The sequence below is a fragment of the Eurosta solidaginis genome, chromosome 5, assembly GCF_040869045.1.
Source record: "Eurosta solidaginis isolate ZX-2024a chromosome 5, ASM4086904v1, whole genome shotgun sequence".
NCBI classification, from domain to species: domain Eukaryota; kingdom Metazoa; phylum Arthropoda; class Insecta; order Diptera; family Tephritidae; genus Eurosta; species Eurosta solidaginis.
In genome coordinates this window covers 56,857,744-56,883,311 of record NC_090323.1, presented here as the reverse complement: position 1 = coordinate 56,883,311, position 25,568 = coordinate 56,857,744, and the positions used below count along the sequence as shown (strand labels likewise).

Below are 25,568 nucleotides of genomic sequence, written 5' to 3'. Positions count from 1 at the left end.
AAATTACCCTCACCACATTGTTATTTGGATTTTCAAGCTGTTTAAATGTAAGTATGACGGGTTCCTCACTGATTTTTAATAGTTTTTTCTAATGGGTTTTTTTTTTTTTTTTTTAAATGGAACCGATGCAAATGCTTCTCGTGTGTTTGGAGACTGGGGGAGAGGAGCCAATCCAGGTGGTGGCGGATGTACAATACCCGGAGCGGCGGAGGGGCTCCTACATTTGCCACGCGCCGGACGAGTTGGTGCAGCAGGCGGTGGGGGAGGTGTTGCGGCAAGTTAGGCCCTGTGTGCTCCGGGCCCTGCAGACGCCTCTGGTGGTAAAACTACGCGGGAGCACCACCGCCTGGTACGCCAAGTTCCATCAGGCGCAGGAGAACGTGTTGTGGGAGCAGCAGCCAGCACAGGGTCCAACGCCTCAGGGGGGGTATCGATGTCGTGTGTGCCAACGGCATCTTCGGTCGTTTGGCGGCTTGATTGCCCATCTAAATGGGCATATGCAATTTTACCCGTATAGGTGTTGGAGTTGCCCCAAGCGGTATGCGTCGTCCGCAGCGCTCTCCGTGCATCGCCGTCTTCGCCACTGAAGTGGGTTTCTGTGCCACTCAGTTAACGGCTGTGAAGTAAGTTTTAATTTAAAATTTGTTGGAAAGAAGAAAAAAAATAATAAATGGATTTGTATTATCCTTCATCTTATTTCGGCCTGATTAGTTACGGGGGGGGGGGGGGGGGGGGGGGGTTGCTCTTGTGATGTAAACTTGTGTTGTCTTCTCTAATCTTATACAGACGCAAACAAGAAACGCACCATTGGGTGGTCGAGTTGGGTAGCATGGCAACTCTGTCGCCTCTCGTTTTCTTGTATGTATCATACATACATACATACTGGTTTGAACATTCCAGTATAGAGAATGAAGCAACAACAAAAATGAATCGAAAGATTTATTTTACCGTTTTTGCTTCAATTCATGTGGAATTTTACGCATTGCTGGACAAGAAGGTAAGTGGTAAAATATTTTTCAATAATTTTACTGAAATAAATATTTCTTATGTTATTTCAGATTTTTAATACATTTTCTTTTCTTTTTCAGGTATGTGGTGGTGGAGATCCAGAACAGTGGATGGGTAAGTATGCCGGTATCGTTCCGTTTTTAGTATTTTTCAGGTTACCGGCATTGCAAAGGGGGTGCTCCAACTGCGGCGTCGGCCGCGCCGTCAGTTGTCACACTTTTGCGATGCCCATTGATGTATGCACTAATGGCTTTTTCTCTTTTTCTTTGCAGATTTTGTCATGGATATTTTTGGGCACAGTAGATCCTGATCGTGAAATGGGTTCATGCCACGAATACCCAGAAATGTGTTCGTGCTGGTGGTAAACCCAATGATTTGAGATATGTCCGTAACGATGTCGTCGGTTCATATCGGTTAGGTGTGCATCACAAAGGTGCCGATATTGATGCGCTTTGTGTGGCGCCACGTAACATTGAAAGTACATATATTTATTCATCTGCGATAGCAAGTGCATTAGCTAAATTTTAGGCTAATTTTAATCTAAAATTAAATAGAAATATGGAACAAATTAATATCATTGCAAAAGAGAACATGGGCGCTCGATGATGACTATTGTGACTATAAGTGTACACAATTTGTTTTCCCTCTTAATCATTTTAAAAATTTAGAACCTTCATCTAGCTGATTAAAGTATCATATTTTTTTTCCAAATCGGTCAAACATTTTGAATACCGAATACGATTTCTTTGGCTCTCAGGCACTTTCAACCTGTTTTACATGTCAAATTGACCACGTTGGTCAATAATCTCTAATCGATGTACAAAACTACATGGTAGCCTGAAATAACGAAAATTTTAAAATACGTGAAAGATGTTGAAAAAAGTGTAAAATTCGACATGGATCCAACCAAATAGTGACAACTGAAAACCGTATACCGAAATTCTGAAGCGTACTTACAAAAAATATTTAGCTTAAGTAATAAAATAAAAAGGTACCGCACATCAAAAAGACGAAAATATACCACGAGTATTCCGGGATTAATGCTGGTCTTATGGATTATAGCCTATTCTCTACTACCCAATTGTCATGCCAAATCCTTTTTTTTTTTTTTTTTTAAATTATGGCCAACATGTCACCCCGCGTGAACCATCTACTACGAAATCTCCAGCTACAACAAGTGCGCCGGAATTGCGCGAGATAATCATTGGACCCTGTCGTTGGGTTATTGGACGGAAATGCCTGGACCAAGAAATACCCTTTTTTTTGTATACGCGACGTTATCCAATGGATCGACAATGCTTGCTAATAGATGAAACAGTTGGACAAATCGAACTTAACAAACTCTAACTTTAATCCACGTTATCCAACAAAAATTATTATACATGGCTATAATGCGGATATGTTTATGAATCCATTGCAACGATTGCGTCAAGAATATTTGATGCGTGATAAATACAACATCATTTAGGTGGATTGGGCTATTTTGGCACAAGGTCCATGCTATTTGAGCGCGGTACATAATACAAAACACGTAGGAGCCTGTGTGGCACAATTGGTGGAGCGTATTATGGAAATGGGCAGTTCCGATATGCATGTCATAGGTTTCTCTTTGGGTGCGCAGTTGGCTAATTATATTGCAAGAAGTTCGGGGTCCTTTCAGCTGCCTAGAATAACGGGTCTTGATCCTGCCATACCACTCTTCATCACCGCCGGAGTGAATAATAAATTGGACCCTAGCGACGCTACTTTTGTCGATGTCGTGCACACGACTGCGTTTGTTCAGGGCAGAGTAGAACGCTGTGGCCATGCAGACTTTTATATGAGTCCATTTGCCTGCAGCCATCAACGTTCCGTGGAGTATCTTCAAAAATCAATACGTTCGCGCAAAGGCTTCTGGGGTTGGGCTTGCAGTTCATATATCTCATATTTGCTTGGCATATGTCCACCCACCAGTTACTTACGCGAAGCTGGCGAAAATATAAAACCCAATACAAAGGGTATGTTTTTAGTTGAGACCAATGATACAGCACTTTCTGCTTTGGATAAGTGGACCGATTTGCCCATACTTGGCAAACCGGCATCCAAGAATGCACCAGTCACAATCACTGCGCCACACGGTAACATTCAAGATCCTTTGTTACGTCAAATTAATAAATGGAATAAATTGGACATGAATTTTAACAACATAGAACGGCCCTCAATGGAGTTCTCACAATCTTCTACAGACGAAGATTGGACCTACTTTAGTGTAGCTGTTACGGGAGATATACCAAATAGCAATGATTATGTGCGGAATTCTGTGGAAGATGATCAAAGTGCAGAGGAAGCCGAAAAAGGCCATGACACACCTGTGGAATGGCAGGTCATTGTCGTAATTTGACAAATGGTCCCATTGATGATGATATCTTTAACGTGCCTCCTATTGTACGAGAAGAGCCGGAGAAGAAAAACTCAAGTAGGCAACCGCGATTAAATGAAATAAACTAGTGAAAGCAAGCTTTTGTATGAGTTTTAAAGGAAATAGAAAGAACGTATTGGGTTAAAAAAAATCGTTGAAAATTCGAGAACGGCAAATTATGGTTAAAACCTACATTGTGTTAGCTTAGGCTGGAGAGACGGATTTTGACAAAGCTATTGACCAAAGAGCCACTGGCCGCACTCGTTAAGGCCTAAAATGTAACTTGGGGTTGGAACTGATATTTTCGTCTGCAATCCCAATTACTGTAAGGTAGGGTTTCCGCGTTTGGCGGGGATAGTGGAGCATTTGTTTTCGATTTCAGACGACCTGACGTTGGCGGGACGGAAGACGTAGGATTTCACAGCAAATTTTGAGAATATCTTGTTTTTACTGTATTTTTACTTTATTTACAACCCCAATGGGTGGAAAATTTCTACTATAAACCATTGATATTATTTCCTTTACAGTTAAATGCGCAATGCTGACAAAGAAACTGTATCCATTATTCCTTGAATCTAATTTTCGGAACACCACTCCGCGAAGGCCTTGGGGAGTGTTATCGATGTTGATGGTCCCTCCGGTAACAAGCACCATCAAGGTACTAGCCCGACCATCTTGGGACCCTCAAGGTCACAACACCCTCCCACCCCCCCCCCCAGATACATGAGGGACTTGGGGTCGCCAGCACTGTCGCAGTATTTAGATACGGACTTTTTGAAGCGTGAACGCCAGTCCATGGAACAACCAATTTTAATAACGCAGTTTTAGCTAATCGTAAACGTTTGTCGACCGAATTATCTGCAACACAGCACCAGAAAGATGGTACGACTACAAAGGGTCGTGTCAGTGAGTCGCAAACAGAGGACATTTCACGCATGTGGAATGATTCACGTACACGTATGTCGAGGTCAAGCACAGTAGCTCACGGTTAGTATAATTTGTAGTCTAAAATATATATCGTCGGTGAAAGTTCAACCAACTGTTCTTGTTGTATTCGTTGTATTTTTTAAGTGATTATATCAAATCGCCTCCACACCTTTTATATGTGGTTTGAGCTTTCATAGACGATATAACGTATTTACATCAATGAATATGTGCGATGGAAAACCTCATATTTCCTTTTCAATAAAATTAGGGGTCATTTTGCTTCCTAATAAAATACGTGACGCTTATGTGCATCCACAATTCATTGCGGACCTTATGAAACCAGTGAAAACTGATGAAATCATGGATCAGGAAGTACCAAATTTATCTGGGGTGGAACGAGGTACACATCCAGTCACAACACGCAACGCTCAATCAGTGAACAAAAAGAGGGTGAGTTTAGAACTTGACTTACTACTAATGTATATGCCCACATAGTACGATATGTATACGCATCTAGGTTTGCATTTTAACTAGTTTGATAATTTGTTGCCAGTTTTTCACACAAAAGTTTTTCTTTTCGCTAATTTTTCGATTTTTTTTTTTTTTCGTTAGCACACTCAAATTTTATGAGTAGAAAAAATTTTGGGTGATGGGATGAATTTTTTAAAAATTCAGTTGGCCGAGTGTTTTTGACCGAGTGCAGATGCAATATGTGGCAGATCCTGGATCTGCGTTAGGGTTCTGGTGTCCTCGTTCTGGGGAGTAAGTGAATTTGGGGATTTTCTGGTGTCCTCGCTCTGGGGAGCGGGTGAAATTGGGTGTTTTTGGTGTCCTCGCTCTGGGTGAGCGAGTGAATTATGGGGTTTTCTGTTCAGGGGGCCCCCGGTTAGTCTTGTTAAAAAAAAACTTAGATCGGAAAGGAAAAATGTTTTTTTTTGTTTGCGAGCTTTTTGTACGCTCTCCCGCGTCTTCGTGCGTCTCGCTCCGTAGTCAGGTGTAGGAGTCCCTCCGGCAGACTCGAAACGAGACCGGAGGTAGAGAAAAGAAAAGAGAAGATGTAGGATCGCCCTCCGGTAGACTCGCACCATCACGAGACCGGGGGGTTGATTAGGGCATAGCCACAAGCTTAGGGATAGCGGGGCATCACGGCGCGTGGTTGAAACGCGTCTTCATGTCCCGCGCTCCCTTTCCCCATTGCCATCGCGTAGTACGTTTTAGGGTTCCCCTCCGGTAGACTCGCACCATCACGAGACCGGGGGGTTGATTATAATATATGGCTCGGGAGAAACGCAGGCTTAGGGGTAGAGAGACACGAAGACGCGGGTTCCTTAATTTGCTTTCTATGCTATTACAACCGTGGGCCTCTAATTGTAGGTAGTCGGGGGAAAAGGTGTTTTGGGCTTGATTTTTTTTTGAAGGGAGGGGTAAGGAGGAACGGAGGGATTGTTAGGAGGAGCACTTAGCCTTCTCGCAATCCGTCTCTTCCGTTGGAAGAAGGATCAGTTTGACCAAAGGTCGTCTGACTTGACCCTTCTCGGTTTTGAGGTCGACTACGCGTACTCGGTCATCTTCGCCGGGGTGTACGTTGACAACTCGACCTAACCTCCATTCGTTGGGAGATAAGTGGTCCTCTTTGAGGACAGCGAGATCTCCCACTTTTATATTTTGTTTGGGATGCTTCCACTTCACTCTTTTTTGAAGTTCGGATAGATATTCGGTTTTCCATCGCTTGCAGAAAGTGTGATGGAGGGCTTTGAGTTTCTGCCACCGATTGATCATCGAGGCAGGGCTCTCACTAGCATCCGGCTCTGGCGGAGCCAGTAGATGGCCGCCAGTGAGGAAATGACCTGGAGTAAGCGGCTCAAGGTCCGTTGGGTCATTGGATGCCGGGCTGAGGGGCCGCGAGTTCAGGCATGCCTCGATGCGGCACAAGAGTGTATGGAATTCCTCGAATGTAAATTTGTGTGGTGAGGCTATCTTTTTGAAGTGGCTTTTGAAGCTTTTCACTCCAGCCTCCCACAGCCCTCCCATGTGGGGAGCGCCCGCAGGGATGAAATGCCAAGTGAGTGACTGGTGGCTGTACTTCGAGACAGCATTGTCTCGGGCTTGTGCCATGAAAGTTTTGAATTCCGATCGTAGGGATCGTGAAGCTCCGACAAAGTTTGTACCGTTGTCGGAGTAGACGTTTTTGGGACATCCGCGTCTGGTTATAAAACGGGCAAAAGCCGCAAGAAATGATGGGGTGCTGAGGTCAGTAGTGGCCTCCAGATGAATCGCTCGTGTGGAAAAACACACGAAAAGGCAGACATAGCCTTTGGATAGTCGACACCCTCTGCCGCGGTAACTTTTAATGTCGAAGGGTCCGGCAAAGTCGACTCCAGTATTCGTGAATGCACGGCTGAATGTCGTGCGTTCGCGAGGGAGAATACCCATAAGTTGGGTCTGAGCACGCTTTCGGTGTACAGTGCAAACTTTGCAATTGTGAATTGTAGCCCTAATCATGGTTTTGATGTTAGGTATCCAGTATTGGGTGCGTATCAGACGCAACATGAGTTGGTTCTCCCCATGCAAACTTTGTTGATGAAACATTAGGACTGTAAGACGGGATAACCTGCAGTTGTATGGAAGGAGGATTGGGTGGCGTTCATTAAAAGCTAAGTCCTTTGACGCCCCGAGTCGCCCTCCTACCCGAATGATGCCATGTTGGTCTAGATAGGGATTAAGTGAGAGTATTGCACTTTTCCCTGCAATTGGTTTTCCGGCCTTTAGATAATTATATTCGGAACTATAATGTTGTTTCTGATAGATTTTAATTAAAAGTCGTGTAGTGGCCTTAATTTCATCAGGGGAGATTAGGTGCGACATGACCTGGAATGAATTTTTTGTTTCGGGGTGGGTTCTTCGGTAGAACCTCATGACGTGTGATAAGACCCGTACAGCCCTAGGTAGGTCGGAAAAGCGTTGAAAAATATCGGTAGGATTGACGGTTGTTGTTGCGCAGGTCTTTGCCCTCTTTTCCTCTACGGAGGTGATGTAGTCACTTTCTTGTGCTGGCCATTGGGAAGTGTCTTCTTGCAGCCAAGAAGGTCCCTGCCACCACAACGAATTGTTGACCAATTCAGACGCAGGTAATCCTCTGCTGCCTAAATCTGCTGGGTTGGACTCTGAGTTCACGTGCAGCCAGTCCCTATGTCCGACCATGTCGATGATCTTGGTGATCCGATGTGCGACGAAGGTTGACCAGGAACAGGGCGGTTTCCTTATCCATGCGAGGACGATCGTTGAATCCGTCCACAGGTGCACTTTCACTGGTCCCAACTTGAGATTCCTGAGAATTGATTCGGTGATTTCCGCTAACAGCACGGCTCCGCAAAGCTCCAATCGTGGAAGAGAAAGAGTTTTCACTGGGGCTACTCGGGTTTTGGCTAGAAGTAGGTTTGTGCAGACATTATCATCCGTTTTGACACGCATGTAAATGACTGCTGCATAAGCCTTCTCGGATGCGTCACAAAATCCATGGATCTCGATGTCGGTTCCTGGAGAAAAGTTGACCCATCTAGGTATCCGGATTTTATCGATTTCATGGTATTGGTCGGTGAAGGTTTTCCATCGTTCCAGCGTACTGGTAGATACTGGTTCGTCCCAAGCGGTGCCTTCCAACCAAATACTCTGCATGAGTATTTTTTGCCACAATGACCATTGGTGCCAGCCATCCTAAGGGATCGAAAAGTTTGGCGATTGCTGATAGTATCGCTCTCTTCGTAATGTTTTCCGGGTTGTCCAGCGTCCCTGCTTGAAAATAAAATAAATCGGATAGGGCATTCCATCGAATGCCTAACGCTTTCACTGAACTGGTATCTTCGAATGCCAGGAAGTTTTCATTGAGTAGGTCTGCTTTGGGGATGTCCCTTAGAATGTCCTCTGAATTGGATGTCCATTTGCGAAGTGGAAAGCCCGCTGAGTGTAGGACTTGACGAATTTCATCTCTGGCTTTAATAGTCGAGGTGATCGTATGTTCACCCGCTAACACATCATCTACATACATGTATTCTCGCAGTATGCTAGCCGCTGTAGGGTGCGAGTTTGAGACGTCGTCTGCTAGTTGTAGGAGCGTTCTTATCGCGAGATATGGAGCGCAATTCACCCCGAAGGTAACCGTCTTTAATTCGTAAAGACTAATAGGGTCATTCGGGGAAGTGCGATGCACAATACGTTGAAATTTGGTGTGATTTTCGTTCACCCAAATTTGTCGATACATCTTTTCGATGTCGCTATTGAATACGAAGCGGTATAGTCTCCATCGTAAGATAAGTATGGGTAGATCGGCTTGTAGGACTGGGCCTGGGAGGAGAATATCGTTTAAGCTATTGCCGTTGGCCGTAGGGCTCGAGGCGTTAAATACTACGCGTACCTTGGTGGTTGTTCTTTCTGCTTTTACAACGGCGTGGTGGGGCAGGAAATAATTATCCGAATCGTCGGATGGAATATTCTTTTAAATTTTTCTCATATGTCCGAGCGTTTCATATTCTGACAACACTCGAACATATTCTTTTCCTAAATCTGGGTTTTTTATTAGCCGCCCCTCATTCCGGAAGAATTGAGAGCATGCACGCTTCAGGGATGGTCCTAAGTTAATATTGTTAGGGTAATCCTGCCGGAATGGTAGTGACACGGTGTACCTTCCATTCTCACTTCGCTGCGTTGTTTCTTTAAATATTTGTTCACAGTACCTTTCATCCTCATTTAATATTTTCTTTTTGGGTACATTTTCTACCTCCCAGAAAGCTTTGAGTTGATTGTCTAACGCAACCTCGTTGTAAAAAGACATAATGCTCTTCGTTGGATTCGGTGATTCGATACGACCGGTTAGTATCCAACCGAACACTGTCTCTTGGGCTAAGAGTGTGTTTAGCACATTCTTCTTTATACCGCTCATTATAATATGGGGATATATGTCTCCGCCAAGTATGAGGTCTACGTCTTCGTTGACGTAGAACCTCTTGTCTGCCAAAACCAAGTCTGGGAATGCCTGCATAGTCATTGCGTTGATATGGCAGGATGGAAGATTCCCAGTGAGTTTCGTTAGAACTAGTACGGGTGTAGTCAGGCTGAAGCAGGGATCCACTGGTGAACGTAGTTCGATGTTGGATGCTTCTTTCACCTGAGCTGACACCGCATTTGTGATGCCTGAAACATGGGCATGCATTTTCCTCGCTGGCAAATTGATTCTGCGTTTCAGTCTTTCAGTTATAAAGGAACATTCAGACCCAGAATCAATTAATGCCCGCGCGGAGAAGTCGGTACCATTATGGTGAATGTGTACGCGAGCAGTTCCTAATAGCACGCCTGTGCTGGAATTGGCATGGCAGGATTTGACATTCTGATTCGCAGAGGAGGGTGGTTGTCCCGATTCCTGTCTTTTCCTTGCCTGTGCCGATGTTGATGGGGCATTATCCGCATCTTTGAGGGGATTTCGTACCGCCGGTTGCTGAAGTGTGTCCGCATGCAGGAGCGTGTGGTGACGAGAGTGGCATTTGGAACAGTTGTACGAACTGGTGCACCTCGTCACTGTGTGTCCTGGGGATAAACAATTCAGGCAGCCATTTGTGGATTTGACGAATTTAATCCTTTCTACCGGACTTAAATCGCAAAAACTTGAACAGTTGCGTAATCTGTGCTCCGTAGATTTGCACATTTTACATATTGATTTTGTTGTTTGCTTGGTTACTTTGGTTTGAAAAGCACCAAGTCTTTTTGTAGGGTTTTCCGTCGACTGGCGCGACGTGTTTGATTTTTGCACTTTAGAAGTGGCATTCCCTGTAAAACCAGACACGGTTTCAAGTGTCTGGAAACGATTTGACAAGAATTTGTCCATATCCTCCCACTTGGATATGTCCGTCTTGTGGTCAATGCTCTGCTCCCATAGAGCCAATGTATTTTCAGGTAATTTTGTCGAACATAAATAGGTAATAATCGCATCCCAATTTGAAACATCGATCTGATGTGTTTTTAGAGATGCCAAGCAATTATTTATGTCGCGCTGTAAGGTTTTGATAGAGCTGCCGCACTCGCTATCTATCTTTTTTAGATTAAACAAAATTTGTAGTTGTGAGTTTACGAGAATCCGCTTATTCTCGTATCTCTCACATAGGTTTTTCCAGGCTGTTTCGAAGCCTTCATTTGTCAAGGGACATTTCTTGACGATGTCCTTTGCCTCACCTTGAGTTTTCTGATTGAGGTGGAACAACTTTTCTACCGGGCTTAGGCGACTGTTGTTTTTGTATATGGCCGTGAACAGGTCACGAAACGTTGGCCAAGATAGGTAGTCGCCCTTGAACACCTCAGTATCACAAGCTGGCAGGCGGATACTGTGTTCGCGCGCGCGTTCTCCCTCAGGTTTGACTGCCCTATCTTTTTCCTCCTTCAATTTGGCTTGAAGTTCAGCCATGTTCGACATGCATCTTAGGAATACGGCATATGCCGCTTTATGCTTGATCTTGACCGCTGCAATTTTCTTTGCGTCGAGCGTGTCCGAGCCAAGCAACTCCTCTAGGGCGTTCTCTGCTTTTTCCCACTTAGCTTGCAACTCTTTTTGCTGTATTGCAAGAGTGTGCACAGTGTGCAGAGCCGCATTGATGTCATTAAAATCGGCCTCGAATTCGATTATTCGATCGGCCAATCTAATGTAAGAATCCATGTTCATGGTTGAAAGGTGGAGAGCAAATTAACCAAGGGATGTAAAAACTTTGAAAACCTGAGCGAATCACCCAACCAACAACTATTAAAATTACGCAAAACTGATTTCTTACTTTTAATTTGTTTATTTTTGTCTGACTTTGCAGATTATTGTGCCGTAAAACAGGGAGCAGGGGGAAGCAACACCAATGTGTTTTGTGTAAATAAAGGGGGCCACTCACCACTTCCAAGTTTAATTGTATTGTATACTAAGTGCGCGCGCTGGTATGAACTCAACGAAAAGTGGAAAAACGTGTGATAAATCTTGTGCGAAAATTTATTAAGAAACTAGTGAAATTAAAGTGATGCAAAACGAAAATTTAAATCGAATGGCGTGAAATTTTGTGTGAAAGTGAGGTTATGTGTACCTCTTCCTTGTGCTGTGTCCGGAGAGCCTTACCGCTGGTGGGGGGACAGGCCAGATAGTCACAAGGAATTAAAAACGTTAATGTTACGCGCTTGGGCTTATTTTTCTTTTTGGCACTACACAGTTTTTCACACTTTTCGCGGTCAGTTACAAGCACGTATGGCACTTCAAATGGATTTTCGCACTTTTTATTTATTATTTTTAACCAAAAAAAAATGTGGCAAGAAATATTGCACTTACTTTGTGGCTGTTTGCTGTTCTGGTGATTATGTGGCAGGTAGTTTGTGTGATGCAGTGGCTTCCGCTGGCTGTCGCTTGCTCAGTGTTTTGACGCTGGTATTAAATAATAGACTTTTTGTTGGTGGGCAAAATACTTTTCCTGATGAATTTTTGTGAGGAATTCTTAAAATGTATGCGGTCAGCTATGATGCTTTGTTGTGGACTGTAATTTAGGTGCTGTTTCCAATTCCTGGTGAAGATGGACCAAATGTTCGGCCGCTGTGCGTCTAATCCTGGAGAGGTGGGCGCACCGGGGTCGATCTCAAAGAATGGGTGTGTTTGAAAATAAATAGGAGAAGACGAGATTTCTCGTTATAATAAAGCTGTTATATTTATTGGTAGGTATTAAATATACAGGAATTAATATTACCTTTGATAAACGGCAGAGATCGTTGGCGGCAGATGCGTTCTGGTTGGCTGTTGAAATCAAAGAGGCCGGTTGTATAGCAAGCTACAACCGTTGACCCGCAAAATCCTCCGTTTTGGAGGGGAAAGGCACCCACACATCAACCCCGACATGCATATGCATGAGTGCTGACTAAAAGCACACATACACGTGCATGTGCATGCATGCACATGCATGAGGGTGATGGTGTGGGTGGTTATAAATTAATTCGAGTATCGAGTATCGATTTGCAGAGTTGCATTGGGGGGGGGGGGGGGGGGGGGGGGGGGGGGTCGCAATCAGATGCGGAAAAGTTAGGCATCCTGCCTAAACATAATGTATGCGAATTTTAGAACAGATCCACATATAGATTTTTTTTTTTGAAATACTGAAGTGCATACACCCTCGTAGGAACGCAAGAGTTTGCTCCAATGACTCCTAGCATCAAAAAAATTTTTCTTTGATAGGCCTGAACGTCATCTGAACCCCCCCCCCCCCCCCCCCCCCAAACCTATGTATGTGAAATTTGAAATTATTAATATTTTTTTTGTGAAAACAATTTGAAGTCAAATAGTTTGACATAAAATTCAAATTATAAATAATTTTCTTTGAGGAAATATCGAAATTAGATAGTTGAAACTGATCTTTGAAAAAGATTGGAAGTCAAAGATTTTGATATTGAAGTTAAATTATAAATAATTTCTGGATTAAATTGATCCGTGAATACGAGCGAATGTATGCCATAAATTTTTTGATAACAATTTTTTTTTTGAAACAATTGTTGCGACCAGATTTATAATCGAATTGGTTTTTTTTTTGCGGAACAAAGGGGGAAATACTGTGCGATAGGTGTAAAACACCAATCGTATGGGTCGCTTCGAACCTTATAACACCCGATACAAGACTAAACAATTAAATAAACTAAAATCGTCCAGTATGGCGAACTCCCAGGACACTACTTTTATAGATCTTTCTGATCGATTCGGGAGCGGTAGCACAGCACAAGCCGCAGGCGGGGATGATAGGCAAACGAACATAACCAACGTTTCAGCTGAGGCAAACAAGAGCACCGGTACTGTTCCGAAAGTGCCGAAAGAGCAATCGCAACCATTACAAGTTCCACCATCGAACTTGAAATTTCCACCACCTATTACTAACAATACTGTCGAACCAAATCGAGCGTCTGTAGGCAATCCTCGTGGCCTCAGGGATGAGTTAGCACCCATTCTAAAAGAATTGATGGTCGAGGCGAAACAAGCGATTCTGACGAAAATTCGTGAGAGTTTACCGGGATTAGCTAGGACAACTCCAAATACGGGTACAGCCTTAGAGCCGGCAAGGGGTAACGATAGGGTACGGAATCGGAATAATAAGCGACGAAGACATAATTCAAGTATCGAGTCTCGTGATTCTAGGCGTTCCAGCGATTTGGCTACACACGCTAATACAAATAATCATAACGTGAATAGAAACAACAATCACCCTATGCTCAGTACAGCAGCCTACATGCGCAATAATCCACCACCAGCTCGTCAACCTCTTATTGTCGAAGAAAGGGAATCAGCACCTATCCCTGCAGGACGTGAAGAAGCATCAGGAATAAGGGAAAGGGAATTGTCCAGGCCAGACATTAAGGTAGAAAAATGGGGACTAGACTTTAAAGGGCACCGCGACGCCATGCCAGTCGAAGATTTTATATTCCGACTAGAATACTTAAAAGGTCAATACGGGTGTACATGGAATGAAATAATACGCGATTTCCATCGATTGTTGAGCGGCGAAGCACGCGAGTGGTACTGGCTTTATATAAAGTTGCACGGCAGAGTCGATTGGCCGAGTTTACAGCTCGCGCTGCTACGCCAATTTTCATCACAACGTACAGATTTCGAGATCCTCAGGGAATTGACAGAGAGAAAGCAAAGGCCGGGAGAAAATATCGACGAGTATTTTCACGCAGTTGGTATTTTACGTTCGCGACTCAAAAATCCGATACCCGAATACGAGATAGTACGGTTAGTAAAAGGGAACTTGCGCGAATCGTTAGCTAAAATGGTCTACCCTATTTCGGCATATTCCCTAGACCAATTAAGAATGGAATGCAAGGAGGTCGAGCGATGCTTTCCGCGCCGGGACCGCACGCCGTTGAATAGTTTTACGCCACGCACACAATATGTGAATGAAGTTTACCCATCTGAAGATGATGAGCGTTTTGCTCCCGGTGATGAGGGTCAAGTCACCGTGGAGGAAATACGTCATCAGTCTTCAAATAAGCAGTCGAACGTTCGCAGAAACGTTTCATGCTGGAATTGTGGCGCTGACGGCCACTTTTTCACCGAATGTATGCCGCTTCAGCGACGCATTTTTTGTTACAAGTGTGGCAAACAGGATGTCATCACTCCTAAATGCCCAATGTGTAACCCAGCGGGAAACGCTTCGCGGAACGCGGTTGTGACGGGGGAATCGGGCTCCACCCAAACCTCGTCAAAGTAGACGCGTCAACCAACACGGAACCGTATAGGGAACCCGAAACTACAACTAAAATTTGCATTTTTGATAAAAATACGAAAACCATAAAGCCGTCAAATACTAGGAAGGAAAATACGATTTCCTATGAAGAGCGACTTAGGAAATACCTCGAAACTCGGGAAAGAATTTTTGCAGAAGGCATTGTCATGGGACGTCGGGCAGTTTCGCGTAAAATTCAGAAGGCAAGGGAACGATTTAAAAAGAGGAAAAAACTTCGACAGAAGGTAGTGGCATCTATTAAGAAAATAAGTACCACAGACCCGCGTGTGTATGCGGATATAGATATAATGGGCATACAAACACGCGGCTTACTAGATACTGGCGCCTCCGTCAGTATTCTAGGCCATGGCTGTCGGGAGTTTGTAGAAGAGTTAGGAGTTCCTATCGAACGTTACGTGTCTTCTGTCAAAACTGCAGGTGGCCGCCGACATAATGTCTTAGGCAAAACAACTTTGCCGGTAAAGTTCAATACAGTAGAACAGAAAATTACATTTTTTTTATGTCCATATTTAGAACAAAAGATTTATCTTGGGGTAGATTTTTGGAGAAATTTCGAGCTGGCACCGGAAGTTATTTCCGTTAATGAAATAGATCTAACAAAAATAGAGCAAAATTTGGTATCTGATGAAGACAGGAAAGAAGGTCGTGTCTTACACTGTTTAACGCCAGAGCAGAAAGAGCGTTTGGAAAAGGTAGTCCAGGGTTTCAGAACCTATGAAGATCACGGGTTGGGACGCACAAGCTTAGAAAAACATATAATCAAGTTGGTCGACGAAACAGTACCGATTAAGGAGCGACATTACCCTCTTTCGCCGGCGATGCAAGCCATCGTATACGAAGAGGTCGACAAAATGTTGGAGTTGGGCGTAATAGAGGAGAGTGAGAGCCCGTGGAGCAACCGAACAACAGTGGTAAGAAAACCGGGAAAAAACCGCTTTTGTTTAGACGCTCGTAAACTAAACGCCGTCACGGTAAAAGATGCATACCCCCTACAAAACATAGAAGGAATATTAAGTCGCATCGACGACACACATTTTATAAGTAGCGTCGACTTAAAATTTGCTTTTTGGCAAATCGAACTAGACGACGAGAGCAAACCCTATACCGCTTTCACTGTGCCTGGACGCCCACTCTATCAATTCGTAACTATGCCGTTTGGACTGTGCAACGCTGCCCAAAGACTATGTCGCCTAATGGACCGTGTCATTCCACAAAGATTAAAGTCAAATGTTTTCATCTATTTGGATGACTTACTAATCATCGCTCCTGACTTTGACTCACATCTCCGAATTTTACAAGAAGTCGTCATCTGCTTAAGAGACGCGAACCTTACGATTGGATTAAAAAAATCGAAATTTTGTTTTAAAGAATTGCCATATTTAGGTTATATTGTAGGAGGCGGGATGTTAAAGACAGATCCTGAGAAGGTCAAAGCAATACAGAAAATCCCTGTTCCAAAAACGGTAAAAGAGGTGCGCAGTTTCCTCGGAACTGCAGGATGGTATAGGAGATTTATAAAAGATTTCGCCACAATGGCAGCACCTTTGACAGATTCGTTGAAGAAGGGGAGAAAGTTCGAAATGTCTGAAGAAGCAGTGGAAGCATTCAATAGCTTGAAGAGAGCACTCACAAGTGCTCCAGTTCTCAGACACCCTGATTTCTCAAAAAGATTTTTCATACAATGCGATGCATCTGATTATGGTCTGGGTGCAGTACTCTACCAAAAAGAAAGTGATGATGCAGAAAAGCCAATCGCATACTTTTCACAAAAGTTCAACGAATGTTAAAGAAAATATAGTACAACGGAGAAGGAATGTCTTGCGGCGGTGATGGCCGTCAAGAGATTTCGACCATATATTGACTTAATGCCCTTTACAATAGTGACCGACCACGCCAGCCTTAAATGGCTAATGTCTTTAAAAGATTTAAATGGAAGACTAGCTAGGTGGTCATTACAATTACAAGCTTTTAATTTTGAAATAGAACACCGTAAAGGTGCAGAAAATATAGTGGCCGATACGCTCTCGCGTTGTATAGCAGAGATTACAGAATCCCCAATAGCAAATATGGACACAGTCGAGTTCGAATCGAAGGAATATAAAGAATTAATCAACACGATAGAAAACAATACAGATAGGTTGCCTGATCTAAAGGTAGAAGACGGCATGGTTTTTAAAAAGTTTTTGTCGAAAAACATAGAACTAGAGGAAAATGAGTGGAGATTGTGGGTCCCTGAAGCTTTGACGTCAACTCTCATTGAAAACGCACACTGTCCAGAGATAGCTGCGCACGGGGGTATGGCGAAAACTCTACATAGACTTAGGAGGTTATACTATTGGCCTAACATGGTGGTACAGGTTCGCAACTTTGTGCGAGAATGCCAGACCTGTAAGGAAACCAAGCCTTGTAATGCAATTTTAAAGCCAGGGATCGGAAAAGAGGTGGTAACAATCCGCCCATTTCAGAAATTATACATTGACTTTTTAGGCAAATATCCGAGGTCGAAACGCGGCAACTGTTTTATTTTTATCATTATTGATCATTTCTCAAAGTTCATTTTTTTGAAGGCAATGCGCGAAGCTACCGCGAGTAATGTGGTTAAGTTCTTAACCGAAGAAATTTTTCATAAGTTCGGCGTACCGGAAATAGTACATTCCGATAACGGTAAACAATTTGTATCCAAACAGTTCACGGAACTATTGGAAACGTACGGGGTTAGACACTTAAAAACAGCTTTTTATTCACCGCAATCGAATGCCGCGGAAAGGGCAAATCAATCGGTGTTAGCCGCTATCAGATCTTATCTAGAGAACGACCATCGGGATTGGGACCTATATCTAACAGAGATAGAATGTTCACTTCGTAGTGCAGTACATTCCGCAACAGGGGTATCGCCATACTTCGCGCTGTTCGGTTTCAATATGTTCACGAACGGGGCAGACTATGCATTGGCACGGAAATTGGATAGCATGAGCGATAATGAAGTCTTCTTTCTTGACCATAGCGATAAATTAAGATTAATGCGCGAAAGGATAAAAGAGAATTTGCACGAAGCATACGAGGCAAACGCGGTGCGTTATAATAAAAGAATCCGTGAAATACAATTCAAACCCGGTCAAGAAATTTATAAACGTAACTTTGTGCTAAGCGACTTTAAACAGAATGTAAATTCGAAATTTTGTCGCAAGTTCACAAAGTGTAGTATTACAAGGGCATTAGGGAACAACATGTACCTATTAGAGTCATTGGCGGGGAAGAGTTTGGGTGCCTGGCACGCGAAGGATCTTAAACAATAACCGAAACCTAAAGAACTGGGAAGTAAGGGACCTAGTGTTAGAGGGCCTAATGCTAAAGAACCCAATACTGAAGGACGTAAGGTTAAATAACTTAATAATAATTAACCTAATGCTAGTTAGCCGTACCCTAAATAACTAAGTGGTGAATAACCTAAAACTACATAATTTTATACTAAATATCTTAATACTAGAATGCCGCGTCGATGACCTGAAAAAAAAGAACAAATTATAATAAACTTCATACACATATACTTCATAACTTGCGGAATACCACTCCGTCGATGAGGGTCAAGTCGGCGGCGTAGGATGTTTCTAAAAGGTGCCCGTTCTGGAGTTCATCTATAAAGAAACCAAAAAGTAAGAGTTCATTTATATACATATTACAATTTTCGTTACTTCCCGTAACATATGCCCGGCTAAGCTCTCGAGGCAGGAGACGTTGTCAGGGTGTGGGTGTTCCCCGCGTTGGGACTGGAACCTACCTTGTCCCGCTCGAATATCGCAGAGGATGGAGGGTGGAAGCGTTAAAACTCTTGATGACCGCACCTGAAAAAGAGGAAGCTGTATACATTGGTCTGATGAAACCAAAGTAAAGGCAAAATAAATCTGAGTAAAGAGCAGGCACAACAAATCGAAGAAACTGATATATCCCAGAGCAAATATTCCGGAACACTTTTTTTTGAAACAATAGAATACGGTCTAATATCAGCGTGAGATTGGGCGTATCCAGCAACTTGTCACGTACAGGTATTGTTTGGCTCCTTGGGGTACCCGGACTAGCTCAGTATAAGAGGGGCAGTGGTCCTCAACCCTAACACCAAGGAGTCGTACGGACGCATATTTATTCCCTTCATCATCCATCCTATCAGCCTCACACACATCTCACCTCAGGAAGCCCGCCCTACCTTGGACCGCTCGTTTCATGCACCCTAACTTTAGCGGTCTCCCTCTAGTCATGCTCCGTCCCCTCCACTTACCTCTTCACCACGCCATCTTCACCTCCCGTCCAAAAAGTGCTTAACTCCGCATTTCAACTCTTAACAACAAACTCAAAATATATTGAAATCATAAAAAGAATTACAATGAATCATAATGAAAAAAATCTAGTCTTATTATTTAGGCTAAACAAAAAAAAAATGTTTCACTATGATGAAACGTCCTGCCAATCATTCAACACAATAAAAAAAACGAAGACAAAAAAAATTTAATTTTAAAATTTTACTCGGTTAAGGGTAATGGATCCTACCTAATCGAGCTCTCTTAGTTGGTTTTACCCCTACCTATGTAGGTAAATATGTATGAGATTTTAAGAATTTCTCAAAAAAAAATGTTCGATATTAATGTTACTTATGGGCAGAATCGCTTACCATATATAGGACAACGATACAATACACCTAACCTGATCACAATAACTTTCTTAACAATTAATTTCAGCTTAACAAAAAACAAGAAAATTGGTCACTCTAATGTGACTGCTTTGCTCGCTTGCAAACACGCAGATAGCTACACTTTAATTGGCAAGTCCAACAACCCGCACGCTATAAAACAAACATAAAAAGCTTTTGGTTCGTTACCATACCCTCAATAGGGTGTGTACAAAATGTACAAAAAAAAATCTTAATTGTACCAAAAATATGTATATCATGAAAATTTAGAAAAATTTAATAATTTCTTTTTTTGATATATGCGTGTGTGCATGCGTGTACGCAACAAAAAAAAACGTAAAAACACAAAAAAAAATTTAAACTACAAAATTTATATATGCATATAAGAAGTAAATATATGTAAAATCCGAAACCACTTCTTGGGTGATTTTGTGCTGCTTCTTACTGGCCTTTGTGCCTTGTATTGGAGTCTTACGGGAAACTGGATATGCACGAAATTATTAGTTTTCGATTTTGATGATTGGCTACTACAGCAAAATGGTATATGTAGAAAAATTCAAATTTTGATCTCTGTGTCGAGTGTACACCACATAACAAAATAGGTGCTCCGAAAGATTGTTAAAACCAAAGATCGCTTTGGTTTTCTGGCATAATCACGAAGCCCACCATTAACGGTATTCTCCTACCTTAGCGTATTAAACAAAAATGTGTATGTAACCACGCATATGTATATAAACGGGACGTCTTCCCCAGTCTCCCTATTTTGTTGTTGTTCTCATCGGGTGCATCAAAATTAGATAACTGGACATACGTATATACATAAAAAAGATAATTTGGAACTAAAGACTTACGGCGAGTTGTGCCTAATCCCTCCACGCCAAAATTTCCGGGCACACTACAACACAATAAGATTTTATCACAAAACCGATTACTTCAAAAAAATATTTATTTTGGGACTTACACGTCGCCGCACTGTTCGTTTTACGCCACCACAATTCTCACTCCAGTCACTTTTCCTAAATCGCCACTAATCCTCTTTCCTATGACACACAGGATTTAGTTAAAATTTCAGGATTTCGTAAATTACAGTAACTAACTTCCTACGTGCGTATATATGTACGTACCGATATGTGCGCATATCAAAATTTTAACCCAATTATTCCCAACGTCCTATCTACAGTATCCCTGTTTATTTAATTTAACTAATCCACCAGAGCTTTTAATTTAGCTAATAAATAAATTACTAATAATTACAATTAATTTTCAGGAGATTAAAGATTCAAATAAGAAAAAATCTATCACACGCAGGACGATTTGAATCTACAGGCTACAGGCATACAACTTTTCTTGGATAAAAATTATTTTAACTTTTTACCCAAAAATTTCGCTTAAAACCGCGACAAAACTATAAACAAAATTTATGCACAAAAAAAATTTACCAATTACCCCCATCCAAGCAAAAGAAATTAATATAAAATTACTATTAGCCCTACCTTCACCTATATGTACTCATATATGTATCCACATATATACGCACATACTCCTACTTCTCTAAGCTACCTAACTCGGCTCACCTTTAATCCGCTGCCCTGGAACTCCGATCCTCGTCTCCTTGCCGGAACCTCCTTGTTCTCCGAAACCACAAAAATTTATTTTTTTAAATTAGTTATTTAAAAACAACGCACAACACAAGTTTCACAATTAAAAAAAAACTTTATAGCACAGTGGCGCGGAGGCAGTCGTATGCCAGAACTTTAACACTTCAAACTGTCTTAGTTTTAACCTGTGTCACCCCCTTTTATATCTTCTTTCTTCGCCTTCTCGCCTAACGTTAATCACTCTATTCCTTATCCGCTAATCGTTGGCGATTCCAGTGCAGCAATTTTTTTGTTGCTGCAATCTGTCTCTATACCATTCTTTATGCTATGTCCGGCAACTCTATCAAAAGCTCTATCTTTCGTTAAGTTCTGTTTGTTTTGTTGTCCGCCATCATTTTGACATTTGGGCACATAATCAAAACAAACCAAGTAAAAAAAACACAATACCACGATTTAAGCAAGGAACAGCTGCCCACTCTCATCTTGGGTAATATTCATGAATATCTCGAGCCACGGGATCGATTAAATGCATCGCAGACATGTCGTCATTGGCGTGGGGTGCTTTCCAAAAGAGATTTTTCAACAATTTCAAGTTTAAATTGCATATAAACAATGATCGACAGTGCACATTTTTTTGTCAAACGTTTTTGTAATCTGGCAAGTGAAGTTACAATAATTTTTGATTTTCTTAATGTTTTTTTTTTATATCAAAACAAATAAAACGTAATCTCTATAGGATTGCACGTTGTGATAATTTGCAGGGGCTCCATTTTTACACTAACAGTGTCAGCTTAGTCCCACCAGGCGATATAAGCGAAGATAATCTTATCGATATTGAACAATGTTTTGTGGAGCCATGGAAGATGTTTTTTAGATCGCAAAAAGTTTCCATGCCTGATCTTAGATTTGGGTGCAATCGAAGCTTTAACCTATTATGGCTTAGATGTTTTCAAAGCTCTAAACAAACCAGAAACATTGCAGCAACTGACATTGGCTTCAATAAAATTTGACCCTAGTATTACCCTATATTTACCATCGAAACTTCCTTATGGCAAAAGTGTAGATCACTACAGGTCTTATCAATTGATTATGATACTTTAAATGAGAATCTTTTGCACTCCATGGGAATATTCCCTTTGAGAAAGCTCCTAATCTGTATACGTGGGTTTGATCGGCAGCATCCCGGCATATCTGATACTTCATGGGCACACCCAAGAGCGGTCCACCTAATTTTTGCGGGGAAGAAACCGACCTGTCAGCCCAACGCGGGGAACACCCACCCCTGACAAACTTAACCACTTCAAGATTTCTACCAATAAAACGTTCGCGCGGATGCTTTGCGTGAAGATGTCTTTATTAGGTAGATAAATTGATATTTCAAAAAGATAAATCACAAATTTCATTGGTAGAACTCACACGTTTACGTTTGTGTATCACAGTGTTGGCGCAGGAAGATGAATGCTGCTATTGGCTTGTTGTACAGGTCCACAGAAACGAGAACCGTAAAACTACCGGGATAAAGAGGGATCTGTCAGCAAGCATAACTGGAAGAAATATGTCCACCAGATCAAATTTAATTTTATTATTTTTGTCGGCACGCACAAATAAAAAACTTGTAAAATTGTAAACAAATACGAGAAATGTCAATTGCTAGGAAACGTCCGGAAAGTCACCAACGAAAACTCCGAAAAGCTCTGCTTAAAGGTTGCCAGATGGTAGGTAAGGGTGCAATGAGAATAAGGAAAGGGAGAGATATAGGCTGTGATGGTGGCGATTGAATATATGTATAAGAAAGAATGATAATAGGAAAACGGCAAAGGAAAACGGTATCGGTGATCGATTCTGCCGATATAAAAAGGGGTAACTGTAGGGCAAGAAGATTAAATATATTGAAATAGACAACTAAGTTGGCAGTGCGCGGGTGATTTAAATTTTGAAATAAAAAAGATTTTTTCTCTTGGTGATATTCGTGGCAATAAGTTTCCCTGTACGCGTGGTCCAAAACGGACTAGAAAGTAGTGCGCATTTGAAATTAAAAAAATAAAAAGTTTTGTGCGGCCGAACTGCTGGTTAGTTTGTGGTAATAATGGTATTGAAGGCGAAAGGAGGTAACCATAATAGAGAATAGAGTTTGGCGGAGTCAAGAAGCGGACGCATCCAGCTACCCCGGCACGGTGGGCTTTCCTGTCAATGCAGATGTCATGCTGAAGTTTTGAGCGCTTGGCATTTTTTTTTAGATCGGAGCGAGTTTAAACGGGTAAGTCCTAAGTGAACAAAATTCTTTTTTGTTTTAATCTCTGAAATTCTTCCGCGCCAATTCGGGGTTCACATTCGGCGATTACAGCCACCAATTCTGGAACAATGGTGACCCAACATAATGCGTATGTGGGTACAGTTTAATTAGAGGAAATTCCAGTAATTTTTTTCCGAAATTTTCCATTTCTCTAAAAGAAATTTTTTTTTGTAAATTTATTATTTTTTTGGGATTAATTCGTGAGTGTTTCACAACCACCCTAATACCGGCGCGCCCAGTCGAATGGCCTCATGGTCAGGAACGCCCAATTGGCGTGGAAGCCTTCAATAGCTCCAACGTGCGCCCAAATGGTGAATGTAACTTTTGTTCCTACAGGGAACATACCATTGCCAAACGAGCAAAAGCGTCGTCAGCGCCAGGGAGACTATTTTTTTTACAACACCACAAATTTCATCACCAAAGTGGACTTCAGCAGCAGAGACTGTGACCGTGGTATAAATTTTATTGCAGAGTATCCTAAACATGCAAACCGGAAGGGCATGAACCAAAAGCCGTCCAGTAGGCGATCATGTTTTTATTAAACAATTTTTTTTAATTAAGGTTGCGTAACCATATCCACGATTTGTTTATTAGGCAATTATATTTTAATAAATACTTGTTAAAATTAGACTTAGAAAAGTATCGAATTGTGTAAAGGGTCGTCTGAAGGTCGGACATAAGGAAAAATACACCAGACGGGTAAATTCATGCAAAAGAAGTTTTTTTTTACTGCGCGGAGGCAGATACAGACATTTCGCTTCCAACAAATCCCCTCAGCCGTATTAAAAGAGCTCTTTTAGGTAGGCATTAGGGTGTTTTAGGTAGCTGAAAAATTTTACTCAAGTTGAGTGTGAAGTCGTTTGGTTTACTTTTTGCGACTGATAGGCCCGTAAGAAGTATAAAATTTATTTAATACATTGATGCATGCGTTTTTGATTTATAAAAAAAAATAAAATGTTTCCGTATATAAATATGTACCCAATTCATATGTTTATGTAATTGTGTAAATTATCATATCCTGTGAAATTTTCATCCAGAGTCCAAAGCTTAAGAACAAGAATTTACTTTTTTTTAACGGTGCATTCATTTTGCGATCCGACATTTTGTCAAAATTTCCGTAAATAGTTTTCGTTTGTATATGCTTTTTTTTTAGCTTTGTTGTATATAATCGAATGCAAACATTTTTGGTACAGTGTCGCAAAACGAACTTTTTCTGAAAATACATACCTATGTGTCGTTTTAAGTTTTGGAAGTACTTATGTTAATCTATATATATATATATATATGCGTACATACATATACCGTTCGGCAATCTATTTTTTTTGAAAACGGTTTAAATTTTTATTCCGTGCGTTTTTTCTTGTTGTGGTTTTTGTTGAACCTGTGAATAGTTTTATGTGGCACATGTGGATATTCACATATATATACATATATTGATCCTAGCATGATACAAGTTTTTTTTTGTCCTGATCTAAATCATTATTTTTCATGAGCATTGATATTTGGCTCGATAGCATAAAGTACGTTTTTTCTTTCAATTTCTTTGTATAGAATTAAGATTTTTTCAAATAAATAATATGTTAGATTGAAATTGGAAAAGAAAGTGAAATGGTTTGCTAAAATTTAATCGGTTGGGGGAGGGTGAAGATGACATTAGGGTGAGTATGTAGGGTCATTTGGAGCAGAGGAAAAGGGGACTCGCTGCTAAGCAGAAATTCGAGCGGTCCAAGGCAGGGTGGGCTTTCTGCGAGGGAGGTGCACGGATGTAAGTTTAATGATGATTGTGACATCCGCCCCGCATCAAGGTGGACAAGGGTTAAGGGCCCCGACCTCTCGCCCTGAGCTAGCTGGGGGGCATTCCACCTTGATTGCGCAAAGGGGCGGATTCACCCCTAAAAGGTGTACGTGACAATATTTAGCGCATGTCTTCAACTTGTCTCTTTCCACCTTTGTCATACCCGAGAAATGGAAAATGGCCAAGGTGGTCCCGCTACTAAAGCCTGGGAAACCAGCTAACGTAGGTGAGTCATATCGTCCGATATCTCTCTTATCGCCAGTGGCAAAGACGCTTGAAGCCATTTGCTCCCTTATTTCCAAGCACATTTGCAGCTAGCCCCTCATCAGCATGGCTTCAGAAAACTCCATAGCACTACCTCCGCGCTAAATGTCATTAGCACCCAGATAAATTGCGGTTTGAATCAATATCCCCACCATAGAACAGTACCCGTAGCGTTAGACCTATCAAAAGCTTTTGATACGGTCAACCATGGCTCGTTACTGCAAGACCTGGAAGGGTCTACCCTTCCCCTATGTCTTAAAAGGTGGACCGCAAATTATCTGGGTGGTCGGCAGGCATCGGTGCAATTCAGAA

General features: G+C 41.9%; 2 pseudogenes; both read left to right on the top strand.

Annotated features, from left to right (window-relative positions):
* The first annotated feature begins 920 nt into the window (after window positions 1–920).
* Window positions 921–21,642, top strand: LOC137233707 (pancreatic triacylglycerol lipase-like; annotated as a pseudogene).
* Window positions 16,536–24,798, top strand: LOC137252725 (uncharacterized; annotated as a pseudogene).
* The last annotated feature ends 770 nt before the right edge of the window (window positions 24,799–25,568 follow it).